General features: G+C 39.6%; 1 protein-coding gene and 1 long non-coding RNA gene across 9 annotated transcripts in view; one reads left to right on the forward strand and one right to left on the reverse strand.

Annotated features, from left to right (window-relative positions):
* The window catches only part of LOC122702153 (coiled-coil domain-containing protein 166-like), a 36,287-nt gene that overhangs the window by 11,912 nt on the left and 9,988 nt on the right, over positions 1-14,387 (forward strand). The window lies entirely within an intron of this gene.
* LOC122702163 lies at positions 11,682-14,375 on the reverse strand. The gene is made up of 2 exons (XR_006343191.1): positions 13,529-14,375; positions 11,682-11,943 (listed from the first exon to the last, which is right to left on the reverse strand). It is a non-coding gene; the product is annotated as an uncharacterized LOC122702163 (long non-coding RNA).

A 14,387-nucleotide genomic window follows, 5' to 3' on the forward strand; every position in this document is an offset into this window, starting at 1 on the left:
AGCCCAGCCCAGGCGATCGTCTGGTTGGGACGCTGGCTCTGGGCTCTTGCTGCTGCCAGTGATTCCCCAGGTGCCCCTCTCTGGATCGATCAGTCAGAAGCCATGGGGGTGGAGGTGCAGTGTTTGTGGGCTGGCCTTCCATGACCTGCCTACACACTTGTGCTCCTGTGACTCTCCGAGGTCCTTGACCTGGCACATTTAACATGAATGGAACTCTTGCTTTTTTTTGTTGACCTCAGTGGTAAAGAATCCGCCTGCCAATGCAGGAGACACAGGTTTGATCCCTGATTTGGGAAGATCCCCTGGAGGTGGAAATGGCAACCCATTCCAGTATTCTTGCTTGGGAAATCCCGTGGATAGAGGAGCCTGGTGGGCTATAGTGCGTGGGGTCCCAAAGAGTCGGACACGACTGGGCAGCTGGGCATGCACGCACCTGCTCCTTCCCACCCAGGCAGGTGGTCTGAGAAGTTGTTCTGTAGTTTGGATTTTTCTGTTTTATGTCTCCTTATACATAGATTGAGGTACAGCATATTTGACAAGTATTTTACAGAGGATAGCATTGAGACTGTCCCCATGTGTCACATCAGAAGGCATACCAATGATTGTCACATTTCTTGGTGATACTGAGTTTGATCCCTCATTTGAAGTGATGCTTACCAGCCTTTTCTGTTTGTTTTTTCAGTCTAAAATACGTACATAAAAATTATTGATGATATGAAAGTATTAATTATGGCAAATAATTATTGTGTTGCAATGATGCATTCATTTGGTTTGTGGATATTAACCTGTTAAATCATTTAAGGAGTTTAAGTCTAGACAATAAAGATAGCACAGTACTAGCTGTTTTTTTCTCTGCAAAGGTTGGAGAAGTTTTATTTTATTGATTTGTCTTCTTGTGTTTATACTAATGTTTGAGAGTAACACTCAGATACAGTGCTGTGAGCACTCTGAGCATGTACCACAAAATGGTATGTGTACATGTTTAGATGTATAGACTTATTTCAGGCCTTGACTCATAGATGTATAGACTCATTTCAGGCTATGGCAGTTCCTCTTTACTGCATAATAGGCAACACGAGGTAATATACTATGTATGCCAAAATGTGGAAATACTGATTATTTTCCACTTGTATATCTCTGCAAAGCCTCTTGAAATTAGGAAAAGCAGAATTCCATTAAGAAAGTACCAGCTGTTTTGAGAAATTAAGCTGTATGATGTGATGCTTTTGTATTTGTGTGTATTGATGTTTTGTATCTGTTAAATCCGTTAGATATCATATGGCTACTTTCATTCCTAAGAGAAAAACTGTAAGATATGTAAGGTTTTGTTTTTTTTTTCTTGAAAGAGAAGATACAGAAAAAAAAATCAATTTTATCTTAGGATGTGTAGCATGTTTGGACAGTGTTTTAAACGTAAAGCTTTAAGACACACACACACACACTTTGGTCATTAAAGACTAATTTTTAGAGTAGTGCATTTTTTCCCATTATTCTTTGTTTATTCCAGTTTTATTGAGAAATAGTTGTCATACATCACTGCATAAGTTTAAAGCATACTCCATGATGATTTGACTTCCATATATTGTGAAATAATTCCAATAAAAGGTATGTGTCCTTTTTTGATATGTTTCCCCCTTGTAAGTTCAGACTTGAATAGTCAATATCTAAAATTAACTAGACTCTGCAATAAGTGGAAATAAAAGACAATTAAAGTTTAAACATGCATAGCAAATAGGATAAGAATTGTTGAAAAAATTGGCGTAGTGTTTGTTATTTAGTGTGACTGAAAAATCTTACCTATTCTGTTCCCACAGATAGATGTGCCTTGATGTTGCCTCAGTCTCAGTTTAACAAAGCTTTTTCTTAAGGACTTTTACATTAATCTATTCTGTGCCCCTTGTTAGGAATCAGGTGGATAGCGTTTAAAATGCTTCTTTCAGACACAGATGTATAGAACAGTCTTTTGGACTCTGTGGGAGAAGGTGAGGGTGGGATGATCTGAGAGAATAGCACTGAAACATGTATATTATCATATGTGCAATAGATCGCCAGTCCAGGTTCGATGCATGAGACAGGGCGCTCAGGGCATCTAAAAAATATCTTCGAAAGTTGTTAGTGGTGGCAGTGTTTTTAAACATAAAAGGCAAAATCAAAGGTCAGCACTTCTCTAGCTTTCTGTAACACTGTCCTCTAGGCATAATTCAATTACTTCTTCATCTGTTTTCCTAAAGTATTTTATCCACAGAACTCTAGCGTAGCATTGTACTTAATTACACTGTATGGTCGCAATTTATTTACCTGCCTTCACAGACTGTGAGCTTCTTGAGGACAGGTCTTATATTACTCAGTATGTACTCTGCCTTGCATGTGACAATCTGGCTTTTCTGATCTTTGTCAAATTGCCATTGCTGAACAGGTTAGCATTATTTTTTAAAGAAGATTGTGTGACAAGGCATTTTTTAATGATTTTGAAGAAATCTACGGTTTGATGGCTTCTTAGACAGTTGTGAAGTAATATTACATGTCAGGCATACAGTATCTCTTCTGAGTGGCTATCTGCTTGCTGCAATTGAATTATTCTGTTAGCTTGGAAGAACCAATATCTATAAAACCATGGTGCCCACTTGAGAGTGTTCTATTTAACATCTTTTTTATTAATTTAAATAGGGGAAATAACAGATTTTTCTAAATGTTACTAGTTAGCCCATTACTTTTTTTTTTTTTTTAATGGCCTCTCCTTATCTCTCATTTTCCTAAAGAAATCTTTTTGGCAGAACAGCCAATCTTATGAGGCCATAACTCTAAATAAGTCGCATTTACTCAGGTCCCCTTAAATCATGTATCATGTTTGCTTAATTCACTCATTCGGCCAGCATTTATGCGTTGGAGGCTGCAGTGTGCCAGGCATCGTGCTTAGTGCAGGAGATACAATAACAGTGAACAGGGGTTCAGTCCTGGAAAAGAGCCAGACATTACCACTAGTGATGTGACGTGTCATGGGGCCCATGAAAAAGGATTCTTGTGGAATTGTCTCTAAATTTCTATTGCAATTGTGATCTGTAACAGTGATGTAGTATGGGCAGAATTGTTAAGGACTTGTTAGTTTGTACATGTGCAGGTATCATTTCCACAGGAAGTCATTAGCCTCTTTCAGGATAAAGACTGGCTTATTTCTTCATATCTCAAGCACCGCTGGGGACAGAATAAAGATTGAATCGACAAACAAAACCTCTCTAACCTCTGTTGCTGCTTAAAATCTTTGGGCCTTGAAAACTGCAAGAACGGCAGTGACCACATCTCTGCAGAGGGAGTGCTCTTGGCCTAATGCTGACAGGTTAAGATTGGGGAAAAGAGCCAGACCGTAGAAGAAGTGCCCCTCGAACTTTATTTCTGGGTCGCTCAATTTCATGAATACATATTATAGTCCTTCCTATAGATGAAGAAATTGAAACTTTGGGAGATTTAAGATTCTTGCTTCAAGTTTAAAAGCTGAGATTTTCTTTCTGTCAAATTACCTTACGTGTGGATCTGTATTTTTGTCGGGAAGATGATTAAATGTTTGGTTTGGTCATAGAACTCTCTGGAATTAGCAGAGCACGGTGTGACGTCCCAGGCACAGACCTTCTCTCTGAAGCTCACAGGCCCAGCATGATCAGGTCTTTAGTCCTGGCTTGGTTCACGGCATGCTGCAGCAGCCCACGCTGAATGGCACACTGGCTTATGTTGTTTGTAAGCAACACAAATTACCTTTTACAACAGCCAGAATTTGTCAGTTACTTCATTTAATCTTTAATGTTATGTAAGGATTAAGCAATTTTAAGAGTGAGTTGTGTACATTTGATTTTATTAGTGGTTCCTAGTTTTATTTTCCATAGATTGTTTTTTTTTTTTTTCATTCTATGGAATAAAGCTTTTTAAAAAAAATTGCATAGATGACTCAGTATAACTCTGTATTTTGAAATTTGTGGTATTGCAGTTCAGACCCAGAAGTTTGAGAACACGCTGTACTTAAATACATACTTTTGTAGAGCATTATCTCAATATTTAGCACTCTGGGAATATTGCTGCTAAACAGTTGATTATGTTGTATATTTCCAACAGTAGGAAAAATGGCTAGAGAAAATTAAGAAGTGGACTTAGCTTTGGGACTTTGGATTTTCCAATGGTGGACTTGTCTCTGATTCTGTTACTGTGAAGTGTGGTTTTCAGAGGTACTCAGTGAACAGCCAGCTGTAGAAAGGGACATGAGTGGATGGACGTTGTGTTCTTTGCTTCTGAAAGGCTATTTTCTTTTGTTAGTGTAGGTCAGCCCTTTTGGTGTTTGTGTGTTTTTACATGGGTTAGATCTATAGTGTTTGCTGCAGTTGAAAGTGTGAAATCCCAGGCCTTCCCTCCCCCTTGTGGTATAGCTTGCAATATGGAGTATCGTCTTTATGCCTTGGCCAAATTGTCATACTTGTAGGTCTGGGTCAGCTTCCAGCATTTCACCCATTGCCTTCTCAGTGTCATAAGACACACCCGTGAGTTCTTTCAATGAGAATTGTTTTTTGCTGGCATCACTTCCTGTGGGACATCTTTGTCCTTTTCTTCACGACCACTTTCCTCACTCACGTTGATAGGTTTGTCTCCACAGAGTTCCTCTGACTACATATTTAGTCTCCTTCATGGCGACAAGTGTCAGCATTCTTGGAGTCAGCTATTTTTTTCTATAACCCCACTTATGTTCTATTACAGTTTGACTTCCGACATTACCACTTCTGTTTCTTTACTGTAATTTTATCTTTGTTGGCAAGTCCTCTTGTTTGGCTGTCCGTTTTTGTAAAATGTCCCACGGGTTTGTCGCTGGGGGACAAGGAGGAAACACGCCTCTGTGCTTTACGGTCTGTGTGTGACCTGGACAGCAGACGTTCACAGTGACTGATCACTGATGGGCTGTGAGAGGGGTTGTCATCGGGCACTAATGATGTAAAAATGGGTACACAGTTATGAAACTAAACATATAAAACATTCTGTTTTCACTGTCTTCATTTCTCATTACATTTTAAAAAGGCAGCCAGATGTTTTAGAAAACGTGTATTTGTGGGTGTGGTTTATACAGTAATAACAGCAGCATCAGCTTACCCTTACATGCTACTTGTATGTCAGGGGCTGTTCTCAGTGCTAAGCACGTATTCATTTACTCCTCACAATAACCCACTGAAGTAGGTATTACTGTTTGTTATCCCCTCTCGAGGTAAGCAGACAGTCAGAGAGAGATTAACTTGTCTGGAGCTAAGCCTGACAGTCTGGCTCCAGAGTTCCTGCTTTATATGTTATGCTTTGTAATCCAACTCTAGTTCATAAACTGTTGGCAATCTGCAGAGAATTGGGATTTGTATTTTGTAAGTCTTTTTAAAACTTTTTTTTTTCTTTTTTTTAGCCGTCTTCGTCGTCGTCTTCTTTTTTTTTTTTAACTCTAGCATGTTAGTATTCTGGATTTTTTCCCTTTCCACCATGATGGGTGGAAAATTTAAAAATGAAACAGCTGTCCTTCACCACAGAGAGCTTGAAAAATCTCAGTAGGCTATGCAGGAAATCATGTTCAGTACTCTAGAAATGACCTGTATTCAAAGAATGTGTCTTGGTCTTCATAACAGGATTAGCTGATGAATGTGCATGTATATTATATCTATCTGAAGAATTTTTCTGAATTGAGTAACTTCTGACTCTGATTATTCTAATGGAGAAAAGAGGGGTTTTTACTGTAAACACCTTAGAAGGAGGCAAGGCTTATCTCAAAAACTTCTGCTATTTTCAAAGTGGAGCAGCTTCCTGAAAGAGTAGTAAATTGTACCATTCACCTTTGTGCTCTGCGTGTAGATTTGTTGTTTTAACACTGATAGGAGAAAACATGCTTGTTTCCTATCAGCATAAGCGCGACATGCAGACCAAGAATCCACACAATCGTTTTACCTGAACCATCTTATAATGTGCTTCAACACTTCATATATGAAAGATAAATAAGTTATAAGTTGTTAATAAGCGTAAAGTGAAAGTTCATGAAGTCACCTCTGATTAAGGTCTAGGAAGCTGCTTTGTTCCTTCCCTATACAGTCTCCCTGCTGCCCCCCAAAGGAAAATATTTTTCCTGAATTATGTGTTTATCACTTTTATAGCTTAAAAAAAATCACAATTGTCTGTGTCTCTAAATAATATGTATTTTAATTATGCCGTTTTTGAGCTATGTGAAAATCATTATGTAGTCTTCTTAAGACTTCTGATGAGTTCATCGTTTCTGAAATTCCATCCATATCCTTCTCGATGACTACAGCTCCTTTGTACTGCTCTGTAAATTTTCATTGTGTGAAAAAGCTGCAGTGTATTCATTTTCCTATCATTGAACACCTAGGTTGTTTGCAGTGTTTTGTTACTTTTTTTCCTTTGTAACAAATAGTGCTTCTCTATACAAGAGTTTCTCTAGGTATATACCTGAGAGTAGGATTGTTCACTTTAACAAGATAATGCCAAATGTTTCCTAAAGTGATTGATAATCACTTAATTATCACCTAAAGTGGTTGTCAATTGATAATCCCACATTCTGGGTATCTGAGAGTACCTGTTGATAAACATTTTTGTCAAACTCTTGTTAAAGCTCTTTATTTTTACTAATCACATGGGTGTAAAATGATATTTCATGCAGCTTTAGCTTATAAACGTCAAGACTGAGGATTTAACTTTTGTGTTTCTTTTTATTGAAACGCCACTTTATGACTGTGGTCCATTGTTTCATTGATTTATTTGTCTTGCTCTTACTGAGTTTAGCAGTTCTTTATATATTAGATAGTGATCCTTTCTCTGTTATATATGTCATCAATAGCTTTCTGTAGCTTAGTGGTTTGTATATTCAGTTTCTTTAAAGTGTCAATAAGCAGAATTTTTTTGATGCTAATAGAATAAAATTTATCAGGCTTTTCATTTGTGGTTAATACTTCCAATATTTTATCTACATTGAGCTCTCCTTCCCTCCCTCGGGGCTTCCCTGCTGGCTCAGGCGGTAAAGCGTCTGCCTGCCGTGCGGGAGACCCGGGCTCGGTCCCTGGGTCGGGAAGGGTCGTGCTGGAGACCCGGGCTCGGTCCCTGGGTCGGGAAGGGCCGTGCTGGAGACCCGGGCTCGGTCCCTGGGTCGGGAAGGCGGTGCAGGGGACCCGGGCTCGGTCCCTGGGTCGGGAAGGCGGTCCAGGGGCAGTGCGGGAGACCCGGGCTCCGTCCCTGGGTCGGGAAGGGCAGTGCGGGAGACCCGGGCTCCGTCCCTGGGTCGGGAAGGGCAGTGCGGGAGACCTGGGCTCCGTCCCTGGGTCGGGAAGATCCCCTGGAGAAGGAAACAGCAGCCCACTCCAGTCTTCTTGCCTGGAGAATTCCATGAACGGAGGAGCCTGGTAGGCTAGAGTCCACGGGATCGCAGAGTCGGACACGACTGAGCGTTTTCACTTCACTTCCCTACCTTGGGATTATAAAGAACCACTTTTGTATTTTCTTTTAAAATTTGAGGTTTTTCCTTTCAAATTAAAGTCTTTAATCCCATGAGAATTGATTTATCTGTGGTATAGGATAGGGATTTGACTTTCTTTATGAACAGTTAATTACCCTGGCTCCATTTATGCCGCAGTCTCTCCCCAGTGATGTGCAGTGCAGTCCCTCAGGATTTGCTTCCTCTTCATAAAGGTCCGTATGTATTCCTGGACTGTGCATTCTGCTTTTCGGCAATGCTTTCATTTGCCAGTTTGTCTTTGTGTTAATTCCATTCTGTCTTAATTACTGTTGTTTCATTTTATATCTTGATGTCTGATTGAGCAGGTTGTCTTGTTTTGAGTCCTTGAGCATTTTGACTGTTTTTTGATTTTTGCTTTTTTATGTAAAGGTTAGCATGAACGTATTAAGTTTTATAAAAGAATACTTTGGGGATTTGGGTTGGAAATGCATTGAATATTAACGTGGATTTTAGAAAGGATTGACATTTCTTACAGTATTGTCTTCTTGTCTGTGAACATGTCTTTACATTTTTTTATGGCTTTCTTAAAGTTTTATGATTGTTTTTCATGCAGAAATTACAAAGCTTTTGTTAGGTTTATTCCTAGTTACTGATTGCTTTTTGTTATTGTGAACTGTGTCTGTGGGGAAAATTCTCTTTTGTTCTTTTTACTGGAAAATAGAAATGCAGTTGAGATTTTCATGTTGATTAAAATATTGTTACCTTGCCAGACTCATGAATTGTTTTTTCCTTAAAAATTTTTTAACCTTTAATCTCTTTCTCTTATAAAGTTGGCTAGGACCTGCATACAGTGTTGAGTAGAAGTATTGATCGTGGACTTGTTTGTCTCATTTTGATTCTAAAGGGAATGTTTTAAGAGTTCTTCATTAAGGACTATTTATTATAGGCTTTGGTAAGGGTAGATATCTTTTATTCTTCTATTCTTTGCTAAGGTTTTTTTTTTTTTTTTTTTTTAATCACAAGTATAGCTTCATGAAAAGCTCTTTGTGCATCTTTGACCTGATCATATGTCAGTCCTTTTTGCTTACATCTGTTACTGTGGTGAAAAACAGTTCTAGGTTTTCTGACCCAACTTTGCTTTTCTGAGATGAGCCAAATTTTTTTTTTTTTTTTTAACTTTTTAGTTCAGAGTAGGGCTAGGAGTGGAAGGAGGGGTGGTAGTGGGAGGTGATGAAGCAGGGCAGAAGCTAGAAAGGATGGTCATGTCAGTGCTAATACAATCACTGATTATTTTGGAGCCTGTATATTCTTAGGAGGCTGTGTAATGAAATGAATAGATATTTATTTGATCTTTTCCAAAATTGTCCATGGGGAAAATGTATTTTCTTTATATATAGAGTTGTAATTTTTTATTTTGCCTGTTATTTTCACTCTTCTTATTTATAATTTCTTTAAAGTTTAATCATGTGTGTAAATTTTATGATGAATTTTGAATATATGAAGTAGAGTAAATGAGCCACAGTAAAAATTCCTATCTTTTCTTTGAAACAAACATTTATTTTAAAGAATTTGAGTTTTTGCAACTGCAAAATAGGTTATGTATTTGTTTTACAGAATGTACTTAAGCCTGTAGAATCTTTAGGTTGGCATGATCACAGTACCTGTTGTCCACAAATGCATCTTATAGTATGTTTATTGCTGTGTGTTTCAAAACATACCTGAGTTTAGGTCTTAGAGAAATCCCATTGTAGAAAGTCCAGTAATCAGGGCTTGGTGATGACAGCAGCCAGGAAATCAGTGAGAAGGTTCTGGACAACTTTCCCAAAGCCTAGTGATACCATCTTTATGAAGCTACTGCCTCAGGCTCTCCAGTTATGCTGCTGTGGTTTATTCTTTAAGGAATCATCATAATTTTACAGAGGATGTTAATGGGAAGGTAACATTGGGTTCCCCAGAAAGTTTGTTCATGTTTTTCCATACGGTATTACAGGAAAACTCGAATGAACTTTTTGGCCAACCCAATATTTACTTTACAGAAAGTCACAATTACACAGAGGAATATTATAACTGGTACTGCTTGAACAGTTTCCTGAAAAATAATTTTCCAACTCATTCCCTGCCTCCCTTCCCGTCTCCCTCTCTTGTGACTCTGGGCAAGCTACTTCACGCTTTAAAGCCTCATCAAGGAAAAGAGGCAAATAATTTTAATCTGATTAGATTGTTAGTCTTCAGTGAAATAAATCATGCACGGTGTGTCTCAAACACAGTAAGTGCGTATGAAATGGCAGCCTAGTAGATCGTTTTTGAAGACAGTGTCTAACTTTATCATATGCATTTATATATATATATGTATATAAACAGTGTCTGAACTAGGAGTTCAAAAGTGACAGTGATCCTCTTAAAAATAAGTAAGGCCTTGATAGAAAAACGAGAAAGGACTAGTTTTACAAATGCAGAGTAAAAAGAGTCGACGTTCTTTAGTAGCTCACTAAAAACACTGTGAAAGAAGGCACCATATTGTATGTGCATGTGCAGAAACACACCGTAGTGCACACCTTTTACTTTTCAAACAGTGAAGTTCATGTCCAGGAAGCATGGTTCTGATGGCATTATAGATTGAGATGTATCTTTGTAAAGCATTTTGGCATTAGGTGTCAAGACCTCTACATATCATAAGACATTTTAACTTACATCAACAAAGATTTGTGTTGGGTGTAGCCAGGATAATTCTTCAGATTGTCGTCTGCAGAGAGGGGCCACATCTGTATGTCAGGCACAGCACAGGAATGCCACCTTTGGGGCCGTGGGTGGGTTTGGGGATCGGGGTCTTCCCGCCGCACTGGAGCAGCGGTCCCCTCAGATTGTCCTCTGCAGAGAGGGGCCACATCTGTATGTCAGGCGCAGCACAGGAATGCCACCTTTGGGGCCGTGGGTGGGTTTGGGGATGGGGGTCTTCCCGCCGCACTGGAGCAGCGCCCCCTGGTGTGTAAGCGCCGCAGCGCTGGAGGCGCGCCTGGACTCGGGCGCTGAGGCTCCACGGCCACACCAGTGCGCGCAGCAGCGTGTCGTTCTGTGAGGACTTAGACTCGTCTCTGCCTGGTCTGTGTAGGCTGAGAAGGTTGTATCTTAGTTTAGTGTGGGACTACTTCACCACAGTTTATTAAGTTTTCTTTCTTCACTGCCCTGTGATGATTATACATTCCTCCCATGGAATGTTCTTTTTATACCTTATACCTTCTTTTTCTTCTTGCCCAGATTGTATTCATTTTCCAAAATCTGCTTCAGCTACCAGAGCTGCATAGCGTCATAAAATCTTTCCTAATACCTGATTTCCAGGCTCTACTCCTAGCTGGAATTCCGTGATTGCTGCAGCACTCTGTGTAGCTATTTCTCATGATACTCATTTTCACCTTAAATATTTTAATTGCTATACTCAGACTAGACATTTTTAGAGTGCACAATCTTTTTCATCGTAGTATCTCCTAGGGTATCTCTTTTAGTGGTATATACATAAACAGACTTTGTGATAAATAGTTGGTGTTGGGTTTTTTTCTTTTTTAAACATGTATATACAGTTGGACCTATTCTAATTTCTGATTTCTTCCCCTCACTGTATATCTAACCCAGGGCCAAAAAATTTTAATTTCTGATGAGTAGGATGGATCCATCTCACCTGTTATTCTGTCTCTCAGAAAATTTTTATAGACTTGCATGTTTCCTTTTTCTCAAATAGACACAGAATACCTTGTCAAGTTCTCAGATTTAAAACTTATCAGATATTTGTTGGAATTATGTCATAATGCACTTTTCGTAATATTGTCTGATCTGTGAGTATAATCAGTAGGCCCTTTATTTCAAGTGCTCTTTTCTAAGATAGCTTTTTAAATTGCTCTGTGTATATTAAGGGGAACTTAAAAAAATTGAATTCAGTTATGTTTTATCATATACCCAAGTGGAGGAGAACTGCAACCTAGGTGGAAAAGGTTGGACTTTTCCATGGGGTTATTTCAACACCATTTATTAATGCAGTTAGATTTATGTACCATCATTTGAAATACTGCAAAGCTGTAAATGTGGCTGACAGTGCTCTGAAGTCATAACTCTTCTATTTTATGTTTTGTTGGAGGCAAAGAAATTGGTTTGTAGATAAAAGATCCTGGATTGTCTAATTTACATATCATCTAATATTCACTACTTATGACTTGACGTTTGATTTCAAAGGGTGAAAACAATTACAGGTGTTTTATTATTTCATGATTTACTAAGAATTAAACAGAATCAACAGAGCTTTTCCCCCATGGTGTTATGTAAGTGGCACTGGTTTTTCTTCTGCGGTTTATGCAAGTGGCCAGCCAAGCCACTTGTTTTATTTCTGGGTGGCTGCAGTAGGTCTTAGGGAAGGAAGTTTTCGTTTGGCAGGAAAAGCAGAACTGTGTTTATTCATTCCATTTGTAGTAGCGTTGATCCATGAGGAGCTTGTGAGAAAAACCAGAGTGGTTAGGCTTTGAACAAAAGTAGCTCCTGTTCATCTCTTATCTGATCGAGCAAAGTATAAGAACAGATTAAGGATTAATAGTATAGCAGCAATTAGAAACAGTACAAAGTTCTGAAGCAGAAGCTGCAAACTGATGGTTCATCAACCAAATACAGCCCTCAGACTCTTTATTTTGGCCTACTGAATGTTTCCAAAACGTACTCAATTACTTCATAACATCTCAAAATGGTTTTATATGAGTACCTAGCAGTGGATCACCTGCCTTTTTAGCCTGACATGTTAGTAGCTGTGACAATCTATAGACGAAGCCCCAGTTAGCACTTCCGACATGATCTCAGCATCTCACTTTGCACCACCTGTTCTGGAGGCTCTTGAATACAAAAGTAATAGTAGATCTAATAATGTTAATGCAGCTCAGCCTTCGACAGTGAGTGGACAGGAGGTAGAATAGAAAGCATGAAGATTTTAGGTAGTGAGAGTTGTAGTTGAAAAGGGATATGTGAGAAAGAGTAATTGCAGAGAAATCCAAAGTTTTTAACTGAGCAACTGTAAGGATAGAAGTGTCATCAAATGATGGGGGAGACTGCGGGGTCGGTCAGGCATGGGGAGTGAGATGAGTTCAGTTTTGAACATGTTAAGTTTGAGCTATCTGTTAAAACATCCTAGTGGAGATACTGAGTAGGGAATGCTATGAAAGTGCAGAGATGGAGAAGTGTCTGGACTGGATAAATAAATTTGAGCACGTTTTAGATTTTGCTAAATTTAGACTCAGAGAGTTATGAGATAGGATGAAGTCACAAGGAGAGCGGAGGACTTGCAACTGAGTCCTGGGACATGTCAGCATTCAGGGATTTCAAAAAAGTTCAGCACAGGAGATGAAGAGGGAGCATCCAGTGGGGTGGGACGGAAAGGAAAGGAGGTGTGGTGTCCTGAAGGACAAGTGTCTAGACATGTTTTCACCTCCTGAAGCAGAGCCCAAGACAGGGACTCTTCAGACAGGTGATTTCTTGGGGGAAGTGTTAATGAGAAACACAAGTTGGAGAACTGGGGCAAGTGAAACAGAAAAGGAAAGTCAATCTAAGGGAGTATTATTGACCTGGTCACTTCTGTGAGCATTTGGGCTTGATCTTGAAGAAACCCCCTGAGAAGATATGAAGAATACGCCCATTGGTGGGAGGAGGAGGGTGTTTGTCTACCAGACTTCATCTCACCAATGGCCAGTGATTGCCCAGGCTCTTGGTATTAACACCTTCATACTTCCAGGTTCATTATGACTCAGGATGGCCTAAGAGTTCCTGTAGGCGTCTCTTATTGCAAAGCCTCTGAGCAGGAAGTGAGCCCCACCAGTGCAGCAAGCCGCTAAGGGGAGGTGCCTCAGCTGGAGTAAAAACAAGAGGCGGGGCGGGAGGGTGTCCTGTGCAGCCCACCATTAGGTGCTTGCCATTTAGTTCCACCTACTACTAAGCTTTCAAGATGGTGGCTGACCACAGTTTCTACATTAGACTTACGACAGAAGGAATGACGTTCTTTAGTTCAGTCAACTACTAAGTTTAGATTGTCCTCACCTTCAGCCAGCCCCCTTCAACAGGCTGAGGCATTTTCCTGGTGGAGTGACCCAGACTTTTCCTCCCGAAGGGATCAGCGCCTGTGGTTACTTTATGCTTTCTGGGCTGTGTTGCGATAGTTGTCCATTTATGGTTGTCAGTGGGCATGGCAGCCTCAGTCCCATCCCCTGGGTTCTCTGTACACTGTCTCTTGTGTAGGAGCTGCCATGAGTCCTCATGGTGAGGGGTCAGTTTACAGGACCCTCTCCCATTATTCTCCTGTTGGTTACTGCTTCAGAATTCTTCTTGCATCTCCTGACAGAAGTGCCTTCCCTTCTCCCCTAGAATCAGAAATTTTAATTCAGTGGACCCTAAGGTTGCCAATCTACTGTTCATCTTTTGGTTCCTATATCTGTATAATTTTCTTTCTTTCTTTTTTTTTTTTACTCTATCAGAGATAGCACCACATTTCTACCTTGGGAAGAGTGTGTCAGATCGTGTACCACTGGGAGAACTGTGCCCAATTCCCTCAAGATGCTGCCAATTTTTTATACATAGGAAGTTTTGTTAAATTTGTTAATCTCGGACTCTTGGGTTGTACCAGATAAATAGGGAAAGAAATCTTCTCATAAAAGTGGTTAGTTACATTAGTCAAATGTTTCCCCTCATTCTATGTGAATTCAGCTGGTCATATGGCTATAGTTGTTCTTAGTTGCAAAGTTAAATTCATTCTGAAAACTTTATTTCACCTAAAATTATTTAATAAGGCTTTGAAATAGGAAAACCAGTCCTTGAGAGGACTTTGTGGTTCAGTGAGTTTAGCCAAATGTGCCTCTGGCATAATTGTCATGGAATATAAGGATCTTAGTACTTGGAGTAA

Source organism: Cervus elaphus, chromosome 10 (assembly GCF_910594005.1).
Source record: "Cervus elaphus chromosome 10, mCerEla1.1, whole genome shotgun sequence".
Lineage (NCBI taxonomy): Eukaryota > Metazoa > Chordata > Mammalia > Artiodactyla > Cervidae > Cervus > Cervus elaphus.